Source organism: Ovis canadensis, chromosome 5, assembly GCF_042477335.2.
Source record: "Ovis canadensis isolate MfBH-ARS-UI-01 breed Bighorn chromosome 5, ARS-UI_OviCan_v2, whole genome shotgun sequence".
Classification (NCBI taxonomy): Eukaryota; Metazoa; Chordata; class Mammalia; order Artiodactyla; family Bovidae; genus Ovis; species Ovis canadensis.
Window position 1 is genome coordinate 102,409,239 of NC_091249.1, and position 27,949 is coordinate 102,437,187.

Sequence of the window (27,949 nt, forward strand, 5' to 3'; positions counted from 1 at the left end):
CCCCATGGACTGCAGCATGCCAGGCTTCCCTGTCCTTCACTATCTCCCAGAGCTTGCTCAAACTCATGTCCATCACCATCATTCAGGTGATGCCTGTTATGCTCTGAGCCCATATCTCCAAACCAACTGAGAGAGCAAGTCCACCACAGTAATGCAAAAGCAAGAAGGGAGTTTGTTTATTCCTAGCGCGCTAGGGCCCAAGTCTCATCCCACACAAGGGAATCCAACAAGGGCCCCAAACAAAGGAGTATGGCAGCTTATATACAGGCAGTTCTTTGTCTCAGTTACAGGAGTAGCTGGCATTACATGATTGGCCAGGCAGGATGAGCGCATATCCTATCTCTTTCTGGTAAACATGACTCAGGTCCTAGAGCCCATCGTTTGGTCCCTAACATTCCCCCCATCCTTAGATCATATAGAGGAATCTTCCTCTCGGTCCTGAGACACAGTTTGATATTGTTGTTGAAGCACAAACAGCTGTACTGTATTTATGTGTTTCTTTACAAAGGCTACAAGTCTATTGATAATACATGGGCCAAAGGTAAGCATTAGTAAAAGTATTAGCAGGGGTCCCAGCAAGGTGGAGATTAGGGTGGTCAACCAAGGGGATTGTTGAAACCAAGACTCAAACCATCTTTTTTGAGCCTCACGTTCTCGTTTATGTTGGGCTAGTCTCTCTCTTATTTTGGCCATAGATTTTTTAACTATTTTTGTGTGATCAGCATAAAAACAACACTCTTTTTTTAGGGCAGCACAGAGTCCCCCCCTGTATCTCCCCACAGATCTTTTAGTTATGCCTGGGCGCACCTGGACACACCCAGAATGCATGATTTTGGAGCTTGCCCCTCTTCCAGGGTATATTTACCACTGGCTTAAGGTCAAAGTATAAGTCTGGCCACCAAGTATTTGGTGGATGTATTGCGGTGGTGGAGTTAAGCATCTCACGTGTTAGTCTATTTTGCAGTTTTCAGGTGATTTTGACGGGTTGGTGCAGGTTCACGCTGGCAGCTCTGGAGCAGAGTAACTGGGTCATCCACAAGACGGCCCAGCCGAGCTGTCCTGGTCCTGTTGGCGCCTTTGAAGCTTTAGCCTCAGGGGGTTGGACGGGTGCAGAGATGCTTCCCATTTTTTTTTTAGCGTCTTTCTGCTCTGCTGAAGCAGCTGGGCATACATGGTTGCAATGCACCCAAGGCCCAATACCGTCGACCTTTAGGGCAGTTGGGGTGGTAAGAAGAACAACATAAGGACCCGTCCATTTGGGTTCTAGTGCCTTGGTTTGGTGCCTTTTGACCCACACCCAGTCTCCTGGGCCAATGCCATGTGAGGGAATAGTTCCCTTATTTTGACCCACATGTATTTCCTGGAGCAGTTTCCAGACACGAGAGTGCACCTTGCTTAAGGCCACCAAGGCCTCTTGGAATTGTCTCAACATGGGAGGCGGTAGTTTCTTCCCTTCAAATATTGGACATACAGGGGGAGGTCTCCCATACAGAATTTCAAATGGGGTCAGATTAAGTTGATAAGGAGTATTACGTGCACGGAAGAGGGCGAAGGGAAGGAGGGTCACCCAGTCCCCGCCAGTCTCTATAGCCAATTTAGTTAAAGTTTCTTTTAGAGTCCGATTTATTTTTTTATTTGCCCTGAGCTCTGTGGACTGTATTCACAATGTAACTTTCATTTAGTCCCCAGGGCTAGGGCAAGTATCTGAACTATTTGACTCACAAATGCAGGTCCATTATCAGAGCCGATGGTCACTGGCAGGCCAAACCTGGGAACTGTTTCTTCTAAAATCTTTTTTGCCACTATCATCGCGGTTTCTCCCTTTGTAGGAAAAGCCTCCACCCACCCTGAGAAGGTATCTACCAACACTAACAAGTACCGGTAACCATATTTGCCTGGCCTTACCTCGGTGAAATCTATTTCCCAGTGTTGCCCTGGTCCTTTTTCCCGATACCTCAGTCCTGCATGTTGTCCTTTTCCTGGCCTCATCTGTTTACACGCCTTACAAGCATGCACTATGTTCTTTACAGTTGTCTGGTGCCAGGGAAATCGCAGGCACGCAGTTTGAAAGAGCATCAGAGTCTTCTTTTCTCCCAGATGAGTAGACAAGTGTAAATGCTAACATAGTTCCCATCCCAACTGAGCAGGGAGTATCAAGTAGCCGTCTGAGTCTCGGTACCATCCATCTTTACCTTTTTGAAGGTTGGTGTGTTTTTGGATCCAAGCAAGGTCTGTGGATGAATACTCAGGGGTTGGGGGCAGAGTTCCCATACCTGGAGGTGGAAGTCCGATCGCCAACACAGGGGTGATGAAATCTTTATCAGCTACTTTTCGAGCTGCCATGTCTGCGGCATGATTCCCTCATGCCGTGGGGCTGTCACCCTTCTGATGTCCAGGTACGTGTACTATTGACACAGCCCGAGGCATCTGTACAGCCTCTAAAAGTCTACGGATTTCAGGCAAGTTTTTAATTTCTTTTCCTTCAGCTGTCAAAAACCCCCGTTCCCGATATATCGGGCCCTGGATGCGTACCGTGCCAAAAGCATAGCGACTGTCAGTGAAAATAGTTATTTTTTTCCTTTGGCTCTCTCTAATGCTTGAATCAGGGCAATTAACTCTGCCTTTTGTGCTGAGGTATCGGGGGAAGGGCCTCTGCCCATATCGTCTGTCCAGAGTCATCTACTACTGCGGCTCCCGCCCGTCTCTGTCCATCTTTTACATAACTGCTGCCATCTGTGAACCATTTTAGCTCACTGTCATCCAGTGGAGTATCGGTTAAGTCCTTTCGCATTGCTGTTACCCCCACCAGTATCTCATCACAATCATGGAGGGGGCTATTTTCCTCTGGATTGGGCAAAAGAGTGGCCAGATTTAGAGTGCAGGGCATTTGGAAATGAATCCGTGGGGTGTCAAGTAGCAAGGCCTGGTAGTGCGTCAAGCGGGCATTAGAAATCCATTTACCTGGGGGTTGCTTTAAAACTCTCTCTATGGCATGAGGAGTGTAGACCAAGAGCCTCTGTCCATAAGTCAGTTTATCAGTATCGTGGACTAAGAGCGAGGTGGCCGCGATGATATGGAGGCAAGGTGGCCATCCAGCTGCCACTGGGTCCAGTATCTTGGAAAGGTAAGCTACAGGTCTCTTCCATGGTCCCCATCTCTGTGTTAGTACCCCTTTTTTTTATCTCCCGCTTTTTATCTTCAAATAATTGGAAAGGCTTAGATAGATCAGGGAGGGCAAGGGTAGGAGCTTCTAGCAAGGCTCGCCTGAGCTCTTGGAAGGCCTCTTTCATTGGCTCAGTCCATTTCCAGTCCTTGTTTTCTTTGCTCCCTTCATATAGGGGCCTGGCCTTTTCTGCAAACCCCAAGATCCATAACCGGCAATATCCCACAGTTTCCAGAAATTCTCTCACTTGTCTAGGGTTAGCCAGCTCAGGGATCTGGAGGATAGTTTCTTTTATAGCCTGTGTTAGCCACGTCTGGCCCTGTTTTATCTTATAACCGAGGTATGTAACCTCTTGCTTGGCAATCTGGGCCTTTTTGGCACTGGCCCTGTAACCTAAAGTCCCCAAGGTTTGGAGAAGGTCACCTATTGCCTCTTGGCACTCTTTCTCTGTAGCCGCTGCCAGCATAAGGTCATCAACATATTGTAATAAAACAATGGTAGGGTGTTAAACCCGATACTCACGGAGGTCTTTGTCCAGGGCCTCATTAAATAATGTGGGCGAGTTTTTGAAGCCCTGTGGTAAGCGAGTCCATGTCAGCTGCACAGGGGTCTGACCACCGTCTTCCTGCCATTTGAAGGCAAAGATCTCTTGGCTTGCGGGGGCAAGAGGAACACTGAAAAAGGCATCTTTTAAATCTAAAACAGTGTACCAAATGTAGTTTGGAGGCAAGTTGCTTAGCAATGTATAAGGGTTAGGAACCATAGCATGAATATCATTTACCCGTTTGTTGACTTCTTGTAGATCTTGAACCAGTCTAAAATCAGTTCCCCCAGGCTTTTTCACAGGCAACAGGGGAGTGTGCCATGGGGACCAGCACCTTTTCAGGACCCCAGCGTCTATGAAGAGTTGTATATGAGGAGTAATTCCTTGTCGAGCCTCTTGACTCATGGGATACTGTCGTACCCTCACTGGGGAAGCACTGGCTTTCAGTTCCACAATGATAGGGGGCCTCTGTTTGGCTAGTCCCATTCCTGCTGTTTCAGCCCCGGCCTGAGGGTCTCTTTGAACCCATGGTTGTACTTTGGGGCTTATTGTCACTGGGGCCTCTGGCAAGTAGAGTCTGTATTCATCTTTTAATGCCAGAGACAGGACCTGAAGAGGATGCCCGGTCCCATCTAGAACCGACACTTGTCCGTGGTTGAAATGAATTTGGGCATTTACTTTAGACAGTTAATCCCTTTCCAACAAGGGTGCTGGACACTCAGGTATCACCAGAAAAGAATGGGTCACCTGGTGGGCCCCTAAGTTCACTTGCCGTTTTGTAGTCCATACATATTGTTTAGTCCCGGTTGCTCCCTGCACCCAGCTACTTTTTTTAGACATAGGTCCATCTTTTTGGTTTAAGACTGAGTATTGGGCTCCTGTGTCCACCATGAAGCCAACCGGTTTCCCCTCCACATTTATAGTTACCCAGGACTTGGGGAGGGGCTTTGAGCCCTGACCCCCCTAGTCGCTATCCTCACCCGCATAGAGGATATGACTGTCTGGAGAGGGAGTCTCGTTCTTGGGGTTCCTGGGCCCCTCTTTTAGATTTTTCTTGGGGCATTTATCTTTTCAATGTCCAAACTCTTCACAAAACGCACATTGGTTTTTTTCAAGCTTATGCCTTGTCGTTTTTTCTTCAGTTTTTGAGTCCAATTTTTTCCCTTTCTGGAACCTGTTTTTGTTTTCAACCCTAGCAAAAAATATCTGGGCCAGCTCTTTTTAATTTTTACAGTTTTCTTCAGCCTTAAATTTTCTTTCTTCTCTTTTAATGTGGTCCTCTCTCTCTTCTGGGGTCTCTCTATGATTAAAAACTCTCTCGGCTGCCCTCACTAGATCTTGCAAGGATTGTTCACTTAACCTCTCTATCTTTTGTAATTTTTTCTAATATCGGGGGCTGCTTGATTTACAAATGCTAACATAACTGCTGCTCGTGACTCATCTGCCTGTGGGTCCATAGGGGTATACTGTCTAAAAGCTTTCATTATCCTTTTTAGGAAGGCTGCTGGGCTCTCATTTGGCTCTTGTCTTGCTGAATTTATTTTGGCCAAATTAGTTGGCTTTCTGGGGGCTGCTCTAAGGCCAGCCATAAGAGTCTGATGGTACACCCGGAGATGCTCCCTACCTTCAGCACATTCGAAGTCCCAGTTGGGTCGCACCAAGGGGAACCCCTCCTCAATGAGGTTAGGCTGTATTGTGGGCCTCCCATCCACCCCTGGCACATTTTTCTGGGCTTCTGACAGGATCCATTCATGCTCCTCTGTAGTAAAAAGTACCTGTAACAGTTGCTGACAATCATCTCAAGTGGGATTGTGAGTAAACAGGATAGACTCTAAAAGATCAATAAGACCCTGCGGTTTTTCAGAAAAGGAGGGAGTCTGGGTTTTCCAATTGTACAAATCACTAGTGGAGAAGGGCCAATACTGATATGTCCGTTCTCTACCCTCTCTGGCTGGCCCCGCCCGGACCGGAAACGCATGAACGGTGGAGGAGGGAACCTCTGGGTCTTCTTCCGCTACGCTGGCCATTTTTTTCGCCTTTCCCCGAGTTCCCTAGGCGGGGCCCCTTTTTCTGGGAGGAGCTGAAGGCTTGGTTCTCTTTCTGGCTTCTCCCGATGAAACCTGTGGAAGCAAGGGCGGGGAAGAGGGAAGGGAAGTGAGGGGCTGAAAAACAAAAGGTTTTAGCCAGGCCAGGGGGTTTTCCACCAGGTCCTGTCAGACCAAAATGTATGGAGTTTGGTCTGGCTGGGTGTCCCGAAGGGTAAGGGGCGAGCACCTTCTCTCTAACCGCTCAAATAGTAGACAGGCTGAAGGTGCCTTCTTGTGGCCAGCTGACATCAAAAGCAGGCCACTCGGCAGAACAAAAAGTTACTAACTTGCTTTTCTTCACCAGCAATGATAGATTCTGAGCTCTAGACTTGAAATCAGAGAAGTGGTTAATCATAAGAGATAAAGGAGTAGAAGTTGTTTGTCCCATGATCACAGAAAAGTACACTGGGAGCCAACAGAGCACACAAAGAGCAACACAGACACCATGAATAGACAAACAGATAACAAACGCAAGGTGGCTACCGACAATGCACTCAATCTTACCTGCAGGATGTTCACAGAGCCAGCTGCCTCCCCGGCATGATACCGGGCCCCGGCCTTACACTGGACTTAATCCAGTAACCAGAGCCAGCCGCCTCCCCAGCACGAAACCGGGCCCCGGCCTTACGCTGGACTTGCCTCTGCACTTTACACCCAGATGCCTCCCCAGTACGATACTGGGCCCCAGACTTAATCTGGGCTTCTGCAACGTTAGCACCAGTGCTCAGAGCTCTTATCTCCTAACGAGGTTACTCCCTTCTACCAGGAGAGTTGTCCTCCCCGGCGGGACGGAGATCCCAGACGAGCCCCCAAATGTTATGCTCCGAGCCCGTATCTCCGAACCAACCGAGAGAGCAAGTCCACCACAGTAATGCAAAAGCAAGAAGGGAGTTTGTTTATTCCTAGCGCGCTAGGGCCCGAGTCTCATCCCACACAAGGGAATCCGACAAGAGTCCCAAACAAAGGAATATGGCGGCTTATATACAGGCAGTTCTTTGTCTCAGTTACAGGAGTAGCTGGCATTACATGATTGGCCAGGCAGGATGAGTGCATATCCTATCTCTTTCTGGTAAACATGACTCAGGTCCTAGAGCCCGTCGTTTGGTCCCTAACAATGCCATCCAACCATCTCATCCTCTGTTGCTCCCTTCTCCTTCTGCCCTCAATCTTTCCCAACATCAGGGTCTTTTCCAAAGAGTCAGCTCTTTGCATCAGGTGGCCAAAGTATTGGAGCTTTAGCTTCAGCATCAGTCCTTCCAGTGAATATTCAGGATTGATTTCTTCCAAGGCTAACTGTCGAAAGACCAAAAAGTGAGTGGTGGCCCAATTCCTGGAAATCTCCACTCCTTCCCCAAAATAGTTGGAATAATCCTCCCATTCATTAGCCTCTGAAATTACCCAGCTGATAAAGGCTAACCACACAGTATCTCAAGGTGGCACTCACCCTCTGCAATGGCCCACACTCCATGTGTGGAGTGTTTCTCTCTGAATAAATCCACTTCTTACCTACCACCTTGTCTTTCACTAAATTCTTTCTGCAATGAGGCATCAAGAACTTGAGGTTCTTTAGGTCCTGAAACCAGGTCTGTGATTTCAGTTGGAAGACCATGGACTTTGCCTGGATTTGAGTCCCAGCCACGTGGGTTCAAGTCCCAATCTGAGGGAAGCGGATTCAGAACCCTTACTAAAAAACTTCTCACTACTACCTCCAGGTTGGAACACACAATTTTGAGGGCATTAGATCTCTGTACCTCCCTTTGTCTGGTGAAGCAGTAGAGGTATTATTTTCTACTTCACCCAAAACTGTCTCTGAGATTTAATTCAGTGTCAAGGTACAGAGGCCATATTTGGCTTTAATAACAACAATAACCTGATTAAAGGTCAAAAGGCCTGGATAGGCACTTTCGAAAGAGGACATACAAATGGCCAATGGGCATATGAAACAGTAATGAGGGAAATGCAAATCAAAATGAAAAATCACCACACATTAGGATGACTATTTTTTTTTTTAAAGAAAGGAAAAAAAGGTGAGTGTTGATGAGGTGGAGGGATTTGAGAAATTGGAGCTCTTGTACACTGTCAGTGGGAACATGTAATAAAATGGTGCAGCTACTATGGAAAACAGACCTTCACTTCCAATAAAAAGCCTATAGTTTATGTGACCACAAAAAGAAAAGGAAAGAAAAAGTTGACTGGATCCAAATTTCTTCTTTTTGTCTAATTTTAGAACTTATAAATAATTTTTCTTCAAATTAGCCAGAAAATACATTGTCCACTGTTGTTCCTTTTCCACACAGAAATAAGAATACTGCCTCTTCAATATGGGATCCATGTGACTCATAAAGATAAGCTAGTGTCAAACTCTATCTTCAGACCAAGATTACTATAATTAAATAGATGAGCACAATGAGGGGTGCTGAGAAGAAGCCTTAATTTTGAGTATTTGTCAATTTCCAACTTGTAAATACTCTCCTCATGGCAGAGTGCAAGCTGCAATGTGATGTCAACCAGCTAGCAAAATTCCTGAAAATGTAACAGTTGGCTCTGGTGAGTTGATACATGTGGACTTCAGCACACCACTGCCTAGTAATGTCTATTTATTTTACCTATTTCCTGTTGTATTGGTGTTAAAAACTTGATCCCATAGAAGTAATCATTATCTCCTCACAAGTGTCAGAACATACTGAGATTACATTTTACAGGAGATATGACTGGAAAAATTCTCCAGTCAAAATTTATACCCTTTATTTTATGCCATTTGCCCCATTTCTAGTCTCTCACAGGAATCATATCAGCAATAAGATTCCTTTACTCTTAAGATAAATTTAACTCCATCGTTTCAATTTAGGCATGGTTTTCTGGTACAGTAAGTCCCCCAGATATGAACCTTCATGTTTCACGTTTTCAAAGATGCAGACATGCATTCACATGTCCAGTCACGTAAGTTAGTTCACATATCTGGTGTACGTTGCCACGTGTGTGTGTCCTCTACAAGAGGTTGTACTGTTGCCTGCTTTACTGTTCTGTAATATTAAAAATAGTTTCTTCATTTTTTATTTTTATGCATTATTTGTTACAAAAAAGTATTAAAAACTTATTACAGTATATATCCAGTTGTGTTAGTTGGGTACCTAGGCTAACTTTGTTGGACTTATGAACAAATTGGACTTAAGAAGGTACTCTTGAAACAATACTTGCTTGTATAGAGGGGACTTAACTGTATTATATTGTACCAAAATTGTTAGATTTCTAGTCCTACCTCTGCAGGGCCAAGAATTTTGTAGCCCTGAGGGAACAACCACAAAGCCCATGTATACATTCAGAGTTCAATTCAGTCAGTCAGTGTATCCGACTCTTTGTGACCCCATGGACTGCAGCATGCCAGGCTTCCCTGTCCATCACCAACTCTTGGAGCTTGCTCAAACTCATATCCATCAAGTCAGTGATGCCATCCAACCATCTCATCCTCTGTCATCCCCTTATACTCCTGCTTTCAATCTTTCCCAGCATCAAGGTATTTTCTGATAAGTCAGTTCTATGCATCAGGTGGCTAAAGTATTCGAGCTTCAGCTTCAGCATCAATCCTTCCAATGAATATTCAGGACTGATTTCCTTTAGGATTGACTGGTTTGATCTCCTTGCAGTCCAAGGGACTCTCAAGAGTCTTCTCCAACAATACAGTTCAAAAGCGTCAATTCTTTGGTGCTCAGCTTTCTTTATGATCCAACTCTCATGTCAATACATGACTACTGGAAAAACTGTAGCTTTGAATATACAGACCTTTGTCAGCAAAGTAATGTCTCTGCTTTTTAATATGCTGTCTAGGTTTGTCATAGCTTTTCTTCCAAGGAGCAAGTGTGTCTTTTAATTTTATGGCTGCAGTCACCATCTGCAGTGATTGTGAAGCTCAAGAAAATAAAGTCTATCACTGTTTCCATTGTCTCCCAATCTATTTGCCATGAGGTGATGAGACTGGATGCCATGATCTTTGTTTTTTGAATGTTGAGCTTTAAGCCAGCTTTTTCACTCTCCTCTTTCACTTTCATCAAGAAGCTCTTTAGTTCCTCTTCACTTTCTGCCATTAGGGTGGTATCATCTGCATATCTGGGGTTATTGATATTTCTCCCGGCAATCTTGATTCCAGCTTGCGCTTCATTCAGTCCAGCATTTCACTTGATGTATTCTGTGTATAAGTTAAATAAGCAGGGTGACAATATACAGCCTTGATGTACTCCTTTCCCAATTTGGAACCAGTCTGTTGTTCTACATCTGGTTCTAATTGTTGCTTCTTGACCTGCATACATGTTTCGCAGGAGGCAGGTAAAGTGATCTGCTATTCCCATCTCTTTATGAATTTTCCAGTTTGTTGTGATCCACACAGTCAAAGGCTTTAGTGTAGTCAATGAAGCAGATGGTTTTGTCGAATTCTCTTCCTTTTCCTATGAGTCCATGGATGTTGGTAATTTGATCTCTGGCTCCTCTGCTTTTTCTAAATCCAGCTTAAACATCTGGAAGTTCTTGCTTCACGTACTATTGAAGCTTGGCTTGGAGAATTTTGAGCATTACTTTACCAGTGTGTGAGATGATTGCAACTGTGTGGTAGTTTGAACATTTTTTGACATTGCCTTTCTTTGGGAATGGAGTGAAAACTGACTTTTTCCAGTCCTATGGTCACTGCTGAGTTGTCCAAATTTGCTGGCATATTGAGTGCAGCACTTTCACAGCATCATCTTTTAGGTTTTGAAATATATACATTTACAGAGCACCATTAATGAACAAGGTACTCTCCATCAAAAAAAGGTAGTGCTATTCTCATGGTAGAAAGTACTGGAATGTCATTTCAGAATTTCTCATTAGGAATTACAAATGACAGAAGGATATTCTGTAACATAAATTACAATAGAGATAAATTATATTTAATGTTAATCAATAACTAAATATTTGTCTATATAAATATTATGTATGTATATGATAAAATAAACCACATTTTTAATAAACTGTTTTGGAAGTCAGGAAAGAACTCTTTCGATCTTCTGCAGGTTCAGCCCATTCTCAGTAATGGAGGAACCCCAAGAAATGAGGAAGACAAAAGAAGAGAACATTTACTATTTATTAGTTTCTGAGGTTTAGTTGTAATTAGTCATTCTATTGATCTTTCAACGTACTTTTCTGAGTTTTCCCAAGAGGGGTACAAAAACTGGGAGGTAAGAAGAGAAACCATGTTTTTACATGGTTTTTAGATAACCTCTTGGCCATTTGTTCCCTACCAAATACAACTCGTTATGGTAGGAATGCCTCATTCATTTAGTATAATACAAAAGAAATAATGAAGGAAGAGACTACCACTCAACTGTATAAGAAATAACGATGAATTTACTGCCCGGGCTGAAAGTGAAAGTGAAGTTGCTCAGTCGTGTCCGACTCTTTGCGACCCCGGGGACTGTAGCCCACCAGGCTCCTCAGTCCATGGAATTTTCCAGGCAAAATTACTGGAGTGGGTTGCCATTTCCTTCTCCAGCACTGCCCGGGCTAAGAAAGGGCAAAACATAGTCTTTTGAACAAAGCAAACCATTGATCTTGCATTGGGTTTGGAGGAAACATGGAGTTCAAGGACTGGCTGAATTTTAGAAATGGAGGGTATAAGTACTGACTGATTTTCAGTGTGGAGTTTAGTGACTGGCTGGTTTTCAAAAGTGTAGGTACCAGGGCAAGAATGCTACTGAATATTTGGGAAGAATTTAGAACTAGTTTTGTAGTACTTTGTCAAAAACTTGGGACTAAGACCCCCCAAAAACTCATTCTTTCACTTCCTTTGACAAATTTGAAGAATAAAATTTTTAAGTCTCAGAAAAATATCAGGAATGGTGATACAGTCAAGTGTAGAATCCTTATAGATGATACCTTCCGAGTATATTTTATGAGAAAATACATATTGTCTTAAGGAATAATGTTTACTTCAAATACAATTACTATTTACTAATATAATAATGCATTATGTTTTATATTGAGTTAATCATCAAATCTCTAACAGTTTAACTATTGATTAAGTCTAACTTCAGTGGTGAGAGAATAAATCTGATCTGAACAACTAAAAATGCTAAAATATGAACTACTGCACATGACAGTTGGAGAATTTTTTATGTTCTGTGATTATCTACTTTCAATAATAGAAATTTAGGAATCAGCTGGATCTGTTCAAAATCTAACTCTGTCATTTACTAGATGTGTAACTGTAGAAAAATTAGACACTTTTTAAAAAGCAAAATATAGCAATAACTTACAATGTTGTCAGAAGCAATATGCAGAAAAAAAATGCTTACATTCATATAGAATACAGTTAAATTATAAACATAAGTGTAATGTGAGAAAAGTAAATGATAATGTTCTATGTCATTGCATCTACAAAAGTTGCTGCTGAATAATAATGATAGTAACAAATTTGTTTTAACAACAATAAGAAAATAATTTAAATCCTGAATTATTTTTTTGCAATATATTTCTGTCATTTTCTATGTAGTCTTTATTTTCTCCTCAATTGACTTTACAAGTTGAGATGGAAGTTTTATCACTTTCAGGACACGTAATGATTTCCATCTATGCCTTAATTACACCTAATTTATGAGACCCACATTCATTAAGAATAGTAATAATGCTTTCATTTTCTATTTCCACAAAGTGGTCAGAGAAAATAAAATAAAATATTCAAAGTGTTGCAGTATTGCTAAGGACAGCAATAGTGCCAAATTCAAATCACTAGCCAGGAGGCAACAGTGCCAATGCAATTCTCAAACTATCTACTTGTCAACTCAAGTGAGAATGATGCTATTTCTTGTGGAAGAGATGCTGTACTAATACAGTAGTCATTAGCCACATGGGGCTGTTTAAAATTTAAGATTGTCAACATAAATAAATTTTAAGTTCAATTCTTCAGTCTCACTAGCCATACTTCAAGTTATCAGTAGCTACATGTGGCTAACGGCTACAACACTGGACAATGTAGAGAATATTTCCAACATCACAGGAAAAAATTAGTTAGCACTGGTCTAGACACCTTTCCTTGCGTAATGTTTAAAAATGCAAATATTTTCTGAATCCTGTCAATTCTTCTCTCATTATATTTCATTCCTTTCTCTCCATGCTTACAAGTATTTATCACCTTCCAAGTTCAGGATTCTCATGATTTAGCTTTTATAATAATCTATAAATAGTTTCACTGTTTCTAGCTTTTTCCCCAGCTAATCCATCCTGTAACACAAACTTGATTAATTTTTCCAAAGCAGTGGCTTTTTCCTCATCGAAAAACTTCAGAATATTCACATTGACTATAGTATTGTTGTTGTTGTTTAGTTACTAAGTCGTGTCCAACTCTTTGCAACTCCATGAACTATAGCCTGTCAGGTTCCTCCATCCATGGGATTTCCCAGGCAAGAATACTGGAATGTGTAGCCATTCCCTTCTCCAGAGGATCTTCCTGACCCAGGGATCAAACCCTCATCTTATGCATTGGCAGGTGGATTCTTTGCCACTGAAACACCATGGAGCCCTGACTATAGTATACTTGCCATAAAAAGTGTTTAGTTCCAAAGGCTCTTCCACCAACTGGCTTCGTTCCTTCTCCTACAAAGGGGTTCCCAAAACTATACAAGTCCACTGTTCCATCACAAATACCAGCTCATTAGTCCCTAGCTATGCTTTTCCAGTTTCCACTTTTGCTCAAGATTTTATTCCCCACACTTAAATGTTATGCATAATCTTATCATATTGAGTTTAAGCCTCATTTCATCCTTATAGTTGAATTTGACTGCCTCACAACTGTCTAATAATCCATGTTAGTGCTCTCTCCTCTATAATTCTGATAGAGTGCATTTACTATCATACTTCATAACATTCATCATAACTACTGTTACTTACCTTTAAGGAGTTAAAAAAAATTTTTTTTAATAGAACAGTCTTTTGCACTCTGTGGGAGAGGGAGAGGGTGGGATGATTTGGGAGAATGACATTAAAACATGTATAATATCATATATGAAACGAATCGCCAGTCCAGGTTCGATGAATGATACTGGATGCTTGGGGCTGGTTCACTGAGACGACCCAAAGAGATGGTATGGGAAGGGAAGAGGGAGGGGGATTCAGGATGGGGAACACGTGTATACTTCAATAAAGATTTTTTTTAAAGATGTTGTGGGGAGGGAGGTGGGAGGGGGGTTCATGTTTGGGAACACATGTAAGAATTAAAGATTTTAAAATTTAAAAAATAAAAAACTAAAAAAAAAAAAGGAGTTTAAATTCACTTTCTAGTGAAAATTATATATCCACAAACAGTAGCCAAGATCTGTGAGAGTTTTTTTATATACCCTATGCCATTTTCCTCACATCTTTCATGAAGTATAGCTTATGCAATAATAGATTCAGATTTTATCTAGAAAAGGGTGCTAAAAGGTAGAGAAAACAATATTTATTGAGCATAAATCTGGGTCTTAACAACCTTCAAGATTAAGTTTTAGATTCATTTTACAGATGAGATTCAGAGAACCTAAGTAAATTGTTCAAGGTCAAAGCTAAGAAATAGAAAATCAGAGATTTTAAAACAAAGCAGCATCAAAAGTTCATGATCTGTAGCTCAATGACATAACTCCTTCAAGAAAGGACCTATGCTTTTTCCTTCAGGGCCTATAGTTTGCAAAAGTACTCATGGTACATCATTAAAAGTTACCTCTATGATTTCTATCTTCTTCTGTCCTTTAAAATGTGATCACAAGGACAAGTTTTACCCTTTTCATTGGATTGAAAGTTAGGCAGCCTCAGGGCTATCTAATCTCTTGTTGGTAAAAGAAATTCCTTTTAACCGTCCCAAGTGGCAGATGACACAGTGGTAAAGAATCCGCCTGCCTGCGCAAGAGACGCAAGAGACATGGGTTTGATCCCTAGGGTGGGGAAGTCCCCTGGGCTAGGAAGTGGCAACCCATTCTAGTATTCTTGTCTGGAAAGTTCCATGGACAGAGGACCTTGGTGGGCTACAGTCCATGGAGTCACAAAGAATCAGATTGAGGACACACACACACGGTCACTTTAGCCCTTCATTCAGAAATTACAATATTTAATCCAATACATTAATTAACCCTTCAAACTTCATTCACAAGTAAGACTCTCTCTACTGCTCTCCAGCAAAGCCTGGTGGCAGATAGGCCACCTGCCTTCAAGACTGAGACGTGGTCTATTTATTCTCTTTCCCTTACCTTTTTTTTTTTTTCCCTCCCTTACTCAATAGCTGCTGTCTCTTGACTTTCCAGGATCAAACATGGGGTGAGAGGAAGGAGAGGTAAATGAGATAGGAAAGTTCTTCCCTCACTGAATTCTCATGAAAAGGTACCATGAAATGTTCTCTAGGCCTGGCAGACTCTTTCTTTCATGGGTGTTTTTGCAGATTCTTCGGCGAGTTTCATGCTGGGCACCGGCAAACGCAATTGCCCTGACTGCCAGTGCTGGCTGCTCCTAATCATTGTGTAGCCTCTGATCCTAGAGGTGTACCTCTTAGCCTCTTACTCTAGGGTCCCCTCACCCTGATACATCATCTTCTTTTGTTGATTCCCTGTTTAACTGACTTCAAGCTATATTCCTACTTAATTTTCCCCATGGCTGCTATTCATGTACTTTGACCCTCTATCTGAGGCACATATGGAAACTTTGCAGATATGGTCTTTTCCTTTAAAGCCTGCTTTAACTTACTTGGGCATTAATCAGAAATTAATCCACTCAGTTCCCAGTTGTAAGGAACATATATATCTAGTTCTCTGAGCTGAGCCTCTCTCAACAAGTTTCCAAACCATTCAAATGTCAAGCAGGAATGATACTCATAATACTCAGATTTCTCTCCAAAAACTTTACTCACAAAATCCTGCTCTGTCCCCACTTTCTTAGTTCCTCAACATGGATTTCAGAGTCATCTCCCTGGTTCTCAGATAGGGCATCAAAATCATAGTTTGTTTTTGAATGTAGCCCCAATTTCTTCATGCCTCAGCCAACTAAAAGAGGAAGAGTTCCATCTCAGCATCTTGTTGTGCTTATTAAAGGACTATTAACTTGGGACATAATCTCTGTCTTGGGTGACAGACTATACTGATCACAGTGATCAATTTTTCTCTAACATATCCATTTTCTATATACTTACTAACTCTGCATCCTTTCCGTTTCCAATTAATTTTTTTCCATGATGACATCATTTCTTCAGTTTTCTCATCACTCATCACTTTCAGAATCTACCAAGTACTAAATTATATATTGTTTTAATTTCCATCTCCAGTGTCACTCTTGGCTTTTTCCTTCTTTCCATTTTTCTCTTTTGCCCTACGAAATATTGTTCAGTAATATCCCTCACTTCCAACCACTTTGAGTCAGAATAAACAAAAAGTAGATATTGCTTTCCCTCTGTTTTTAATTCCAGACAAATTGCGAGTAGTAATCTTCACTCATCCAGTTGTCTTTCACAAACAGAGCAAAGCAGAATCTGCTCCTAAGTTAAACAAAAAGCAGAAATCAGAATGTCAAATTATAATTGGCATATCCCAGACATAATCAATATTGCCTTTTGCAAGTTCCTCCCACAGTTAAAGCAAATCCTGGTTAGCGCTGGCCAAATCTTGACTAATTTGGCTTCAAGTTATTACCATACTTAATATCTCAGAATCAACACTGATGACTAAGATAAAGTGAACTACAAGAAATGATCAGTCTTCAATGCAAAAACTTTTTCACTTTGTGCCAACTATTGCGGGTGCACCTGTTTTATGTTCAGAGTGGGAAGAAAATCAAAAAAGACGTGGCCAATTTTGAAAGAGACGCAATGTTTTCAATGTCTCAAAATAGCTCAAATACATAGCATTGCTTCTACTACTTATTCAAACTACAAGACTGATTAAGCATATGCATAGTGCAGGCATGCAAATAAAAAATTACCTACTCAAGTCCCACCTTACTCTCCCAGGTTCCAGTTCCTTATCTAAGAATGATATTGCACCAAGTAAGGGGCAGAGAGAAACCAGCAGTTCAGGGCTACATACAGGGAAGCAATCAGTATTTCTGGTATTGCATTTGTGGATAGCTCTAGAAATACTCTTACCCAGCCCCTATTTTTCAGAAAGAGACCTCCAGTCTTAGTTCAAGTATGCTGCGCTGGCTAAGCTAACAAAAAAATACAATAAAATCACTGTGGTTTGACTCCTAGGACACTGAGAAGAAACTGAATTTATACTAACTAGAGTTAGATTTTTACCAAAGTCATAATTCAAGAACTATGAAAGGGCTCAGGAAGGGTGATAAGAAGATATTTTAAAGGATTATTAATACGAGTAAACCAATATCAATTGGAAAGCCCTCACTGGGGACATGGAAATATGAAGAATCACAATCTAGATTCGTTCCTTCAAGCAACTTTGTGGGTGCCATAGGTTCTACCAGGATTCAAGACAAAATATAGGGTGAAATGCATGGGTGAATACCGAGACTCACATCTGTGCAGAATCAGGTATAGACTGTGAGGGACAAGATGAGAGTCAGGACATGGATCAACCCTTAATGGATGAGAATGCTGTAATGAGACTGATGCTGATTCATAACTGAGCCTAAATCCCTAGGAGGAAAAGATATCCAGGGTTTTAGTAAAAATAGCTAAAGACTCAAACCAAGTTCAAGAGTCAAAGTATGTACCAAAGAAGTAAAGGACAGTAAGTGGTTAGAAATCCAGGTGGGTAACGTTGCATAAATCCAAAGAAGATCCTAATCTCCCATTAAGCAAAACAATGAAGAATGCAATGATGCAGTACTTCATTGAAGAGTGAATGTACGTTACATTGTATGGATATTTTTCTCCTGGTCAAAAATTTTATTTCATTTAATATCCAAGGGTAGATTTTTTTTAAGTTGAAACAATGACATTTTAAATAACTCACCAATAGTTTCTAAAACTATTAGGTCATACTTTGGGGAGCAACTTATCTACAAATTATATTCCAAATCAATGCAAAGCAATACAAAAATAATTTTTAAAAAACTATCTGGAACAAGGTAACCAGGATAATAATAATGAAGAAAACATAGGACTTGCCCTCACAGAACTCAGTGTGACACTGAAAATATCCAAGCAATTAAAAATGTGGTGAGTGTTAGGAAATAAATGCTATGAGAGTACTACAGTGGGAATACAATCTAATATGTGGAGTCAGGAGAGGTGTCCTTGACAGAGTGACATCTCAGCTGAGATCTAGAGAGTGAGAAGAAGTTTGCCAGGCAGAGATTTGAAAATGTGTGGGGTGTTTTTTTTTTTTTTTTTTTTTTTTGGCTATCACCATGACTGGAGAGGTTCGACTGGCACTCACAGGATAACCACCCACTGACCCAATTGTGTGAAATAACCCATCATTGTTTTAAGCCATTCAGTTTGGGGGTATTTTGTTGTTTTGCTTCCACACTGCCTAGTCAAGGGGCTGATGAGCTAAAAATGGCCTTCCAATCATCCTGACATATTACTGACATCAAAGCCTGATTTTCTACACTTTTTCAGACTAAAAACTATAAGGCTCCATGACTGGACCCTGCATTTAATTATTTTGTTGCCACAGTAATGGAGGGCGCTATCAGCATTTAGTGAATGGGGCACAGGGATGCTATGTACCTTGCATGATGTGAAATTATTCAGCAACTCTTTTGACTTAAGAATATCAGGCCAGACATTCAATCAGGAGGAAAATCTGAGCCTACAACTTAAGTTCCTTTTACATATAAACACAAAGTATGCTTTACACTGTTTTGATCTCAGTGATATTTGAGGAATGTAACTACTATGGAAAGTGAGAGAACTGCATTTTATTTTGTTTGAAAGTGTACCTGTAGTTGTTCATCATTCTGAAAAATCACATCACTGACAGCAACACCACTCATGGTATCTGGGCTGCTGGTATAACACAACTCTGTCAGTTTGCATTTGTGCCATCAAATCCACAGGGATTCTTCAAACAGGGGCACACATCTGACGACCTCATTATATCTTCCACTGTCACTTTGCCAGAACATTTACAGATGGGAATACAAACTGTTTTAATATTCATCTTTTTATTTATTTTTACTTTATATACAAGTTGTAGTATTATTGATTTTATATTAACTGTGGAGCTTATTTCAGGAAAGTAGAGGTGACATTATCAAATATATTATAAAAAGAGAACTTTGACTTGGAGACAATCGAGCTTGGAAAAAAAAACATATCCACTGTAGCTCATCAAATTCTTGTAAGCATTTTAAAATGTTGCCATTTTAAAAGAAGATGATACCTTTGCATCCAATAGACAACTCCTTTGGATTGATTTAAAATGTATAATGTTGGCTCACTTGTTCAACACTATACATTTTAAATCAATGATCCAGAGAGATGATATGGGATGGGAGGTGGGAGGGGGGTTCATGTTTGGAAACTCATGTACACCCGTGGTGGATTCATGTCAATGTATGGCAAAACCAATACAGTATTGTAAAGTAAAATAAAGTAAAAATTAAAATTTAAAAAAATAAAATGTATAATGTTTGCAGGCAATCATAGCACATAGCATTACTGAGTGTCATGCATATGTTTCATAGCTTGAGTAACTTTCTCAACAGTCTGGCCCTATTTCACCCCCAAACCACGGTCAGAACCACTTGTATAAGATATCTCTGGTCACTGCTGCATCCCAGTCTCTCTCCACCATGGTTTCAATTGATTCTTCCATGGAACATCAAAATTGTCTTCTTTGAATTCAGACATGGATCAGCATCAGGACTATACTCTGTGCACTTAAGTTTCCTGAATTAACTTTTCTTGCTTTCCCTTATTTCTTTTTCCATCTTTACTAACGGCTTTATTATCAATTATCCCTATAAAACTCTAAGCGATATAGTCCTTGTATCATGAATTTTCTGACACTCTTATACTTTCTATACTCCTCTCAACACAATCCTCTGAGTCTTTCAGTCTTCTTTCCTGGTCATTAAATCTTAACTCAGTGAGTCTCTAAAGCAGGTACACATCTCCTGATTATTTTGCCTCCTCCTACAAAAAATACCTGTAAATAGCAGGCCATGTAGAGTTCTGTTGAATTTTGTTATGCCAGACTAATCCAGGAAAAAAAAAAGTGGGAGCTTTTGTATAACCTTGAGTTTTTGTATAATTTAGGCAAATCACTTTAACCTCTACTTGCCTTAATATCTTGATATGTTAACTGAGATTAATAAGAGAAAACAAATCTCAGAGTTGCAAGAATAAAATGAACTAATACAAATTAAGCAATTAAAACAGTGTTTACACATAGTGAACACTATATATTATTATTACTACACACAATTTCAGAAGTTATACTTTACAGTTTAGTTTGGTGTTTAAAGGCAATAATTTTAACTAAGTAAAACACAGTAATTCTCATTTAATTAGAAATTTTGCTGATTACACAAATATAAACATACATTATAAAATTCTAGAGCACCCTCCCCACCACCACCAGGAGACATAGAAGGATCTGGCCTCTTTCCAAATAGAATTTGTTTCAATACCAGCAGCCTGGGTGAGGCAGTCGGCAACAGTCACTAAGCAGACACGGTCTTGGCCCTTGGCGTTTATTGGGCTTTTGGCCCAACTAAGGCACTGTAAGCCCTCCAGTTTGGCGGCAGCACCTGAAGTTCACTCCAGGTTACACGAAATGAGAAACCATCCACCAAGCTTTCTAGAAGCTTTGTTCTCTTGGGAAAATGACTCAGCGTTCAGGCAGGGGTTCTGTTCATGCCAAATTGCTATAGACTCTAGAGCCCAGAGAAGGTAAGGAATCAGTTTAAGGTCTTACCAGCATGAAAATTAATCAGGATTCAATTCTCCCTGCTAGCTCTCAAATCTGTACTTTAATTAGGCTGGAAAGGGAGAACCAGACAATAAACTGAAACCAGTCATGAACCTCATTTCAGTAAGCCCCTGGCAAACTTCCTTATTAATTGCCTACCCTATGTCCCTTTCTTGACTGATATGCTCATCCAGTTATGCAAATGTCCAAAATAGAATTCTAAGTGTATAGTGGGAGTTCCCACATCATATTCAACGTTTCATTCTGAGACTCTCAGAAAAGCAGCAGGTATGTCCCAAGCAGTTGGCCGTGGCATTGGAGACTGAGTATGAAAAAGAAACATGAACACTGAAAAAGCAAGAGGATTCGCATCACCAAGAGGCAGGTCGTGTAAGGAGGAACTGGATCCAGCGTTTCCACCATGGGCGCTGGGAGAACCTTGGCCTTCAGATAAAGCCAGGCTGAGAGAGAAACACAGGCACGGGTTTCAGCAATAGTAGAATGGCCAGTAAAGAGATAGTGGGAGCCAGACGGCAGTCATGGTTTTCAGTAATTGGAGGAGAAATTTCCTTTCCCAAGCCTTTGGAAAGGAAATTCGGGGCCTACGCAGTAGAACAAAGAAATATAAGAATTCAAACCACAATGAATAAAAAGATCCTGTTCTTACACTCTTCCCCTTTCTCTCTCCCCTCAGTGTCTCTCATTTCTTAACAGGTCTTGATATAAAACTATATTTTTGTGCGACTTGTGAAATTTGTATTTCTGTCACTCACTAGAAAACAGATTAAATTGCTTTGGTTTGAGGGGTTGGGAATTTTCTTTCTTGTTTTGACTAATGATTATTGGCCCACCACAGAAAAAAAGATACCCATCACTTTGAGCAGCTACTTTGCTAAAGCAGCAATTTGTATAGCAGAGTAACCAACTTTTTAAAAGAGCATTCAATTTATCTGAAGAAGTGAATTACCATCTTGTGTGGTTTGAAGAGGTGAATTTGTGGTACACATATAATATCTGACTAATGGAAACATGGATACTGTACATGATTAAAAGAAGATCGTTCTTTTAGGCATACAAATTACACAACAGCAACCCTTTGGACAATGAATTATTAGACATCCCCTTGCTTAAAACAATGCCCCCTTCCTGAGGAATGACACAATTCCATGCCAGGTTGCATCTTCCAGTCCTCCCTTATCATACATGGGAGCCCAACAAAAATAACATCCTATTTTATAATCTTTACAAGCAATAGAGTGCATTCAAATATCCCACATCCCTAAGGGCATTGCCCTGCAAAACTCTAGAGAACATCAAGCACATTGGAACATCTTGTTGGTCCCCTTGGAGCTGTGCCACAAGCACTTCCCCAAGGATGGAATTAGCATGCAAGTTTGTACATAGTTAGCAGGGTGGGAGATTTCAGACAAGCGATACCTTCTCCCAAACCCTTCCCAACTACACATTGTTCTGTAAGCATCTGATCTATCAATTCTGCCTATCCATTCAATATCTAGCCAATATCCATAATCTACCAATTATATCTTGAGTCCATCTCCACCCTCTTTTCTGAGGCACCATCTTCCCTTAACTAGACCATTGTTCTCATGTTTCCACTATGTTCCCTCCTCCAGTGTATTTCCCACAAATATTACCTTAGTTATCTTCTTGAAGAGCTTCCCAGATGGCTCAGTGGGTAAAGAATCCACCTACAGTGCAGGAGACACAGGAGATGCGAGTTCAATCCCTGAGTCAGGAAGATCCCCTGAAGAAGGAAGTGACAACATACTCCAGTACTCTTGTTGAAAAAATTCCATGGACAGAGGAACCTGGTGGGCGACAGTCCCAAGTCATTAAGAGTCAGAAAACAACTAAGTGACTGAACACACACAACACTTCTTGAAACATAACTCTAATCGTGTCAGTACTTCTTAAAACTTGTCAATGGTTTTCTATTTATCTTAAAATCCTAAATCCCATGGTCAGGAAAATGTCTGCATGGTCTTCTCCTGTCTTCCTCTCTAGTCTCATCTTACATCACCCACTCTCTCTTATTATCCTGCAGGCATATATGCCTTTTTTCAGTTTTGTCAAAGTGCCAAGCTCTTTCCTACCCCAGGACATTTGGACATGCTGTTACCTTTGCCTAGAATTCTCATCCTCCCAACCTTTCATTTGGTCATTCCAGATCACTCTTCAGGCTCTGATATAATTGCATCTTCCTAGAGAAGCTTCAGCGAGAAGGCAACAGCACCCCACTCCAGCCAGCACTCTTGCCTGGAAAATCCCATGGACAGCGGAGCCTCCTAGGCTGCAGTCCACGGGGTCGCTAAGAGTCAGACACGACTGAACGACTTCACTTTCACTTTTCACTTTCATGCATTGGAGAGGGAAATGGCAACCCACTCTGGTATTCTTGCCTGGAGAATCCCAGGGACAGGGGAGCCTGGTAGGCTGCCGTCTATGGGGACACACAGAGTCGGATACAACTGAAGCAACTTAGCCACAGCAGCAGAGAAGCTTCATAATCTAAACCAGTTCCTGCCATGAGAGGTAATAATCTCTCATCATCTTCTGTGCTTTAAAACTGAATTGATGCTGTTTAGTTGCTAAGACTCTTTAGCGACCCCATGGACTGTAGCCCACCAGGCTCCTCTGTTCATGGGATTTTCCAGGCAAGAATACTGGAGTGGGCTGCCATTTGCTTTTCCAGGAGATCTTCACAACCTAGGAATCAAACCCATGTCTCCCGCGTCTCCTACAGTGGCAGACAGATTATTTACCACTGAGCTACCATGGAAGCTTGCTTTACTGAGCACTAATCACAATTCATAATTAGGTATTTATTTATATCATTTATTCAATGCATCTACCTAGGTTGTAAGTACTGCCAAGACAGGTGGATCCACTGCACCTAGCTCAGTGCCTGCCAAAACTGATGAATATCAAGGTGGGTAATGGACTCAGCAAGAGCAGGACTGGATATACAATTTTAGAAATTTTTAGCATATGAAAGTGGAAGTTGCTCAGTCATGTCCGATTCTTTGTGACCCCATGGACTATGCAGTCCATGGAATTCTCTAGGCCAGAGTACTGGAGTAAGTAGCCTTTCCCTTCTCTAGGGTATCTTCCTAATCCAGGGATCGAACCCAGGATTCCCACATTGCAGATGGATTCTTTACCAGCTGAGCCACAGGGGAAGCCCAAAAAAAGAAAGCTTAGCTGAGGATGGTTTCGACCCATCAACCTCTGTGTTATGGGCCCAGCACGCTCCTGCTGCGCCACTCTGGTGATAGACATTTTAGCATATATTAGACATAAAAGTGCTACAAAACATTCCTAGTAAGAAGATAAGATGACCAAAGACTGAAATCTGGGAATCTCAATCATCCCTGTGTGTGGATAGCCTGTGCCCAAGCAAGTTAATTCCCAGCTGCCGAGATGAGAAAGAAATCTTTACATGAAGATGATGGCAGCGCTGCTCGCATCTACACTGAAGGTGGCCTTCATGTTGGCAACAATGATAAAGAGAAATTTTTATTTTTATTGACCCAGCATTTTCTGCACAATTTCAGTCACTTATTTTAATGTCAAACTTTATCACAGTTGAATTCTAACTCTAAGCATATAAACTACAGAACTATAATCCTCCTCTTTGAAAACCATAGACAGTTCTGACAATGTTTTTGAAATCCTTAACCTCTTAACTCTGGTACAAGTCCATATTCACAAGTATGACAATGATCAAGGTAATGAGTTAATCATTCCCTTCTAGTTACAGTCTTTCTTAATTAGTTGATTTAAACTTGGGAGTGGGAGGTGGAAGGGAAAGAATCTTCTGTGGAGTCTATTTTCATAGTGCCAGATAAGATTTCTGAAGGCTCTTTTTTTTTTTAAGATGCAGAAATGTAGACATCTTTTTAATACCATTTATGATTTTTTAAGCTACCAAGTCCTCCTAAGCCGATTACCATATTTTAGCAAAATAAATCACTTGGCAAACACTTTCTACATGCCTGTCCTGCCCTGCAGAGACCATACCCTTAAATTGGGCCCTAAAGGAACAGAAAGAGGCCAAAGGATGTCACATGAGCTTTACAGGCTTGAAAATTTGAAGTTTTCTAGTCACCTAACCAAAAATTAAGGGCCATGGATCCTATTTTCAGGATCAGCTGCATCTCCTTTTTTTTAAAATAAATAGTGTCAAAATTTAATGTCCCCACATGAACTGGACAAGACCCCACAAATACCCTATCATTACATTTTGCAGATACTGTTCAAATAATATTCTCAGCATTTTAATTTCTCTTTCTCATTTATGATTTAAAGAACTCTCTCAAGTGACCTAAATAAATGCTAGATGAGAGTCTCAAATTTCTTCTCTTCAATAATTTCTCTCTTATCAGTGCACTTGTAAGTTTTAAAATATCTTTGCTCCTTCCCCTGTGTAGTATCATAGTATAAACTGGGATGGTGCATACTTGTTCCGTACCTTTGGCGTTCAAGACTATTTTACATTTTACCTCTTAATGTCTGTGGTAAAAAGCAGCAGAAAGGTGAATGAATCAGTAAAAGCAAACCAACCTAAAGAACTTAGAAGATAATACTAGAGATTCATTGAGGCACTTAAGAGAAGTGACTTACACACAAATTCTCTTCCCATTTTCACTCTTTTCTCCCAAAACATTTCTCACTCTCTGTTTCTGTGAGTGTGACTGTTATGCATACACTTCCATATGCATGTAAGTGGAATCACACAGTATTTGTCCTTCTATGACTGGTTCACTTCACGTAGCATCATGTCCTCCAGGTTCACTCATGTTGTCACAGATGGCAAGATGTACTTCTTTTCTAAGGCTGAATCATAAAAGCAGAAAGCAGAATGGTGCTGACTAGGGTCTGCAAGGAAGGGAAAATGGGGAAGCAGTGTTCAGCTGGTAATGTAGTTGCACTTATTCAAGATGAATAATTTCTAGGGATGTGCTGTATACTCTAGTGCCTATCGTTAACATTATTGTGCTGTACATTTGAAATTTATGAAGTGGATACATACCATAAATTCTCTTACTACAATAATACTGTCTTTAAACTTCTCACTCCCCCTACCCTCTCCCCTACCACCTCTTACTCTCTCTTACTCTTTTTATCTTACCTACATCTTCTATTCCTAAAATAAAAGCCTTACCAGGTTGAATTGATTTTCCTCTTTCCACAATCCTTTAGTCAAATTCAAAACATATTTCGATTTAAATACTTTCAGGTTTTGTATTCTGTTTTGTTTGTTTGTTTCACTATGCATTAAGTTTCCATAATCCTAAAGTAATCAAAACGGAAACTCCACGACACTATCATTTGGAAGTATAGAAAAGAGAATTTTTTCTTTAGGTTTCTCTGTTGCTGTTGCTAAGTTGCTAAGTCATGTCCGTCTCTTTTGTGACCCCATGGACTGTAGCCCACAAGGCTCCTCTGTCCATGGGATTTCCCAAGCAAGAATACTGGAGTAGGTTGCCATTTCCTTCTTTAGGGGATCTTCCCGACCCAGGGATGGACACTCCATCTCCTGTGTCTCCACCAGAGAAGCCCTAGATTTCCTAGATATCATCTAATTGTTAACAATTTTTACAAATTTATCTTCACTTAAGAAATTAGAATATCAAGGTTTCCTTGGAAGCAACTTGCCATAATTCTCTCCAGTAAATTTAAGCCATTATAATAAAGAAAGCAAGCTTAAAAAGGCGGAAATTTACTAAAAGCCAAATCCTTGCTGAAGAAGGCCCATGATCCCAGGACTTGCACTTGGGTCTGTAGAGAGGTCTCACTCTATGTTTGGTTTGTAATTAACTCAAATATTGGCCATGGCAATAGGGAGAGGGTCTTGGCATAGCCCTAAGGTACCTAATAGGATAAAGGAGGAGAAAAAAGAGAGAATGCGGGAAGGAAAAGCAAGTCAAGCACTGACCTGGCAAACTATAATGTCATTTAGTTTCTGATTTGCAGTTGTCTCACATATTCTGAAAAACAAATGTGAAAATTAAACGTAGGAAATTGAGAACATTACTCTGAAAAGTAAATACTACCTAGCACTTTTAACTTTAATGCAAATTTTATATTGTTCATACCTTTTATAGTTATTTCAGTTCACTTCAGTTGCTCAGTTGTGTCCAACTCTTTGCAACCCCATGAACCGTAGCACACCAGGCCTCCCTGTCCATCACCAACTCCCAGAGTTTACCCAAACTCATAATTATTTATATGTTAATATTTGTTTTCATCCTATATTATAAGTTTCTTGAAGACAGGGATCTTGAAGTAGGGCTTGTACATACCACTCAGGAATCATAATGCACCCAGTACATACGTACTTGAATGCTGAGAGGAAACAGAATCTATCGTTACTTAAATTTTTAGTGCTGTAAGACACAACTTAAATGTTTCATATTGATTTAAAAGGAATTAAATTTATCTGCATGCTAGTAAATTATTTTAAAATGTGTTTCAGAAAATGTTTATAACTTTGCAGAAGTGTTTCTTATTTACCTGTAATTTAAAAAATTAAAAACAATAGAATATGATAGTTCCAGTCTTTATATACATGTGAGATTATGTGTGACTATGTATTAATATATCTTATATGTATATATGTGTGCATGTGAATAGAAGGGAATGTGTGTGTGTGTATGAGGGAATATATGTGTGTGTATCTGTATATGAGGGAATGTTTATATGTGTGTATAAAGCAAGGTACATGTGTGTGTGAGGGAATATCTGTGTATGAAGAAATGCATATGTGTGTTTGTGTGTATGAAGGAATGTGTGTGTGTGTGTGAGGAAACATGTGTGTGTGTATATGAGGAAATATGTGTATGTATGTGTTTGATGGAATGTATATGTGTGTGTGATAGAATGTGTATTTGTGTGTTTGTATAAGGGAATGTATGTGTGTGAATATGTGTGTGTGTGTGTGTGAGGTAATGTATATGTGTGTGTGTATGAGGGAATGTGTATGTGTGTGTATGAAGGAATGTGTGTGTGTGTGTATGTGTGTGTATAAGGGAATGAATATGTGGTGTGTGTATGTGTGTGTGTGTATGAGGGAATGAATATGTGGTGTGTGTATGTGTGTGTGTGTGTATGAGGGAATGAATATGTGGTGTGTGTATGTGTGTGTGTGGGTGTGTGTATGAAGGAATGTATATGTGTATGTATGTACAAGGGAATGTATATATATGTATGAGGGAAAGTATGTGTGTATGTATGAGGGAATGTATGTGTGTGTGTGTGTGTGTGTGTGTGTGCA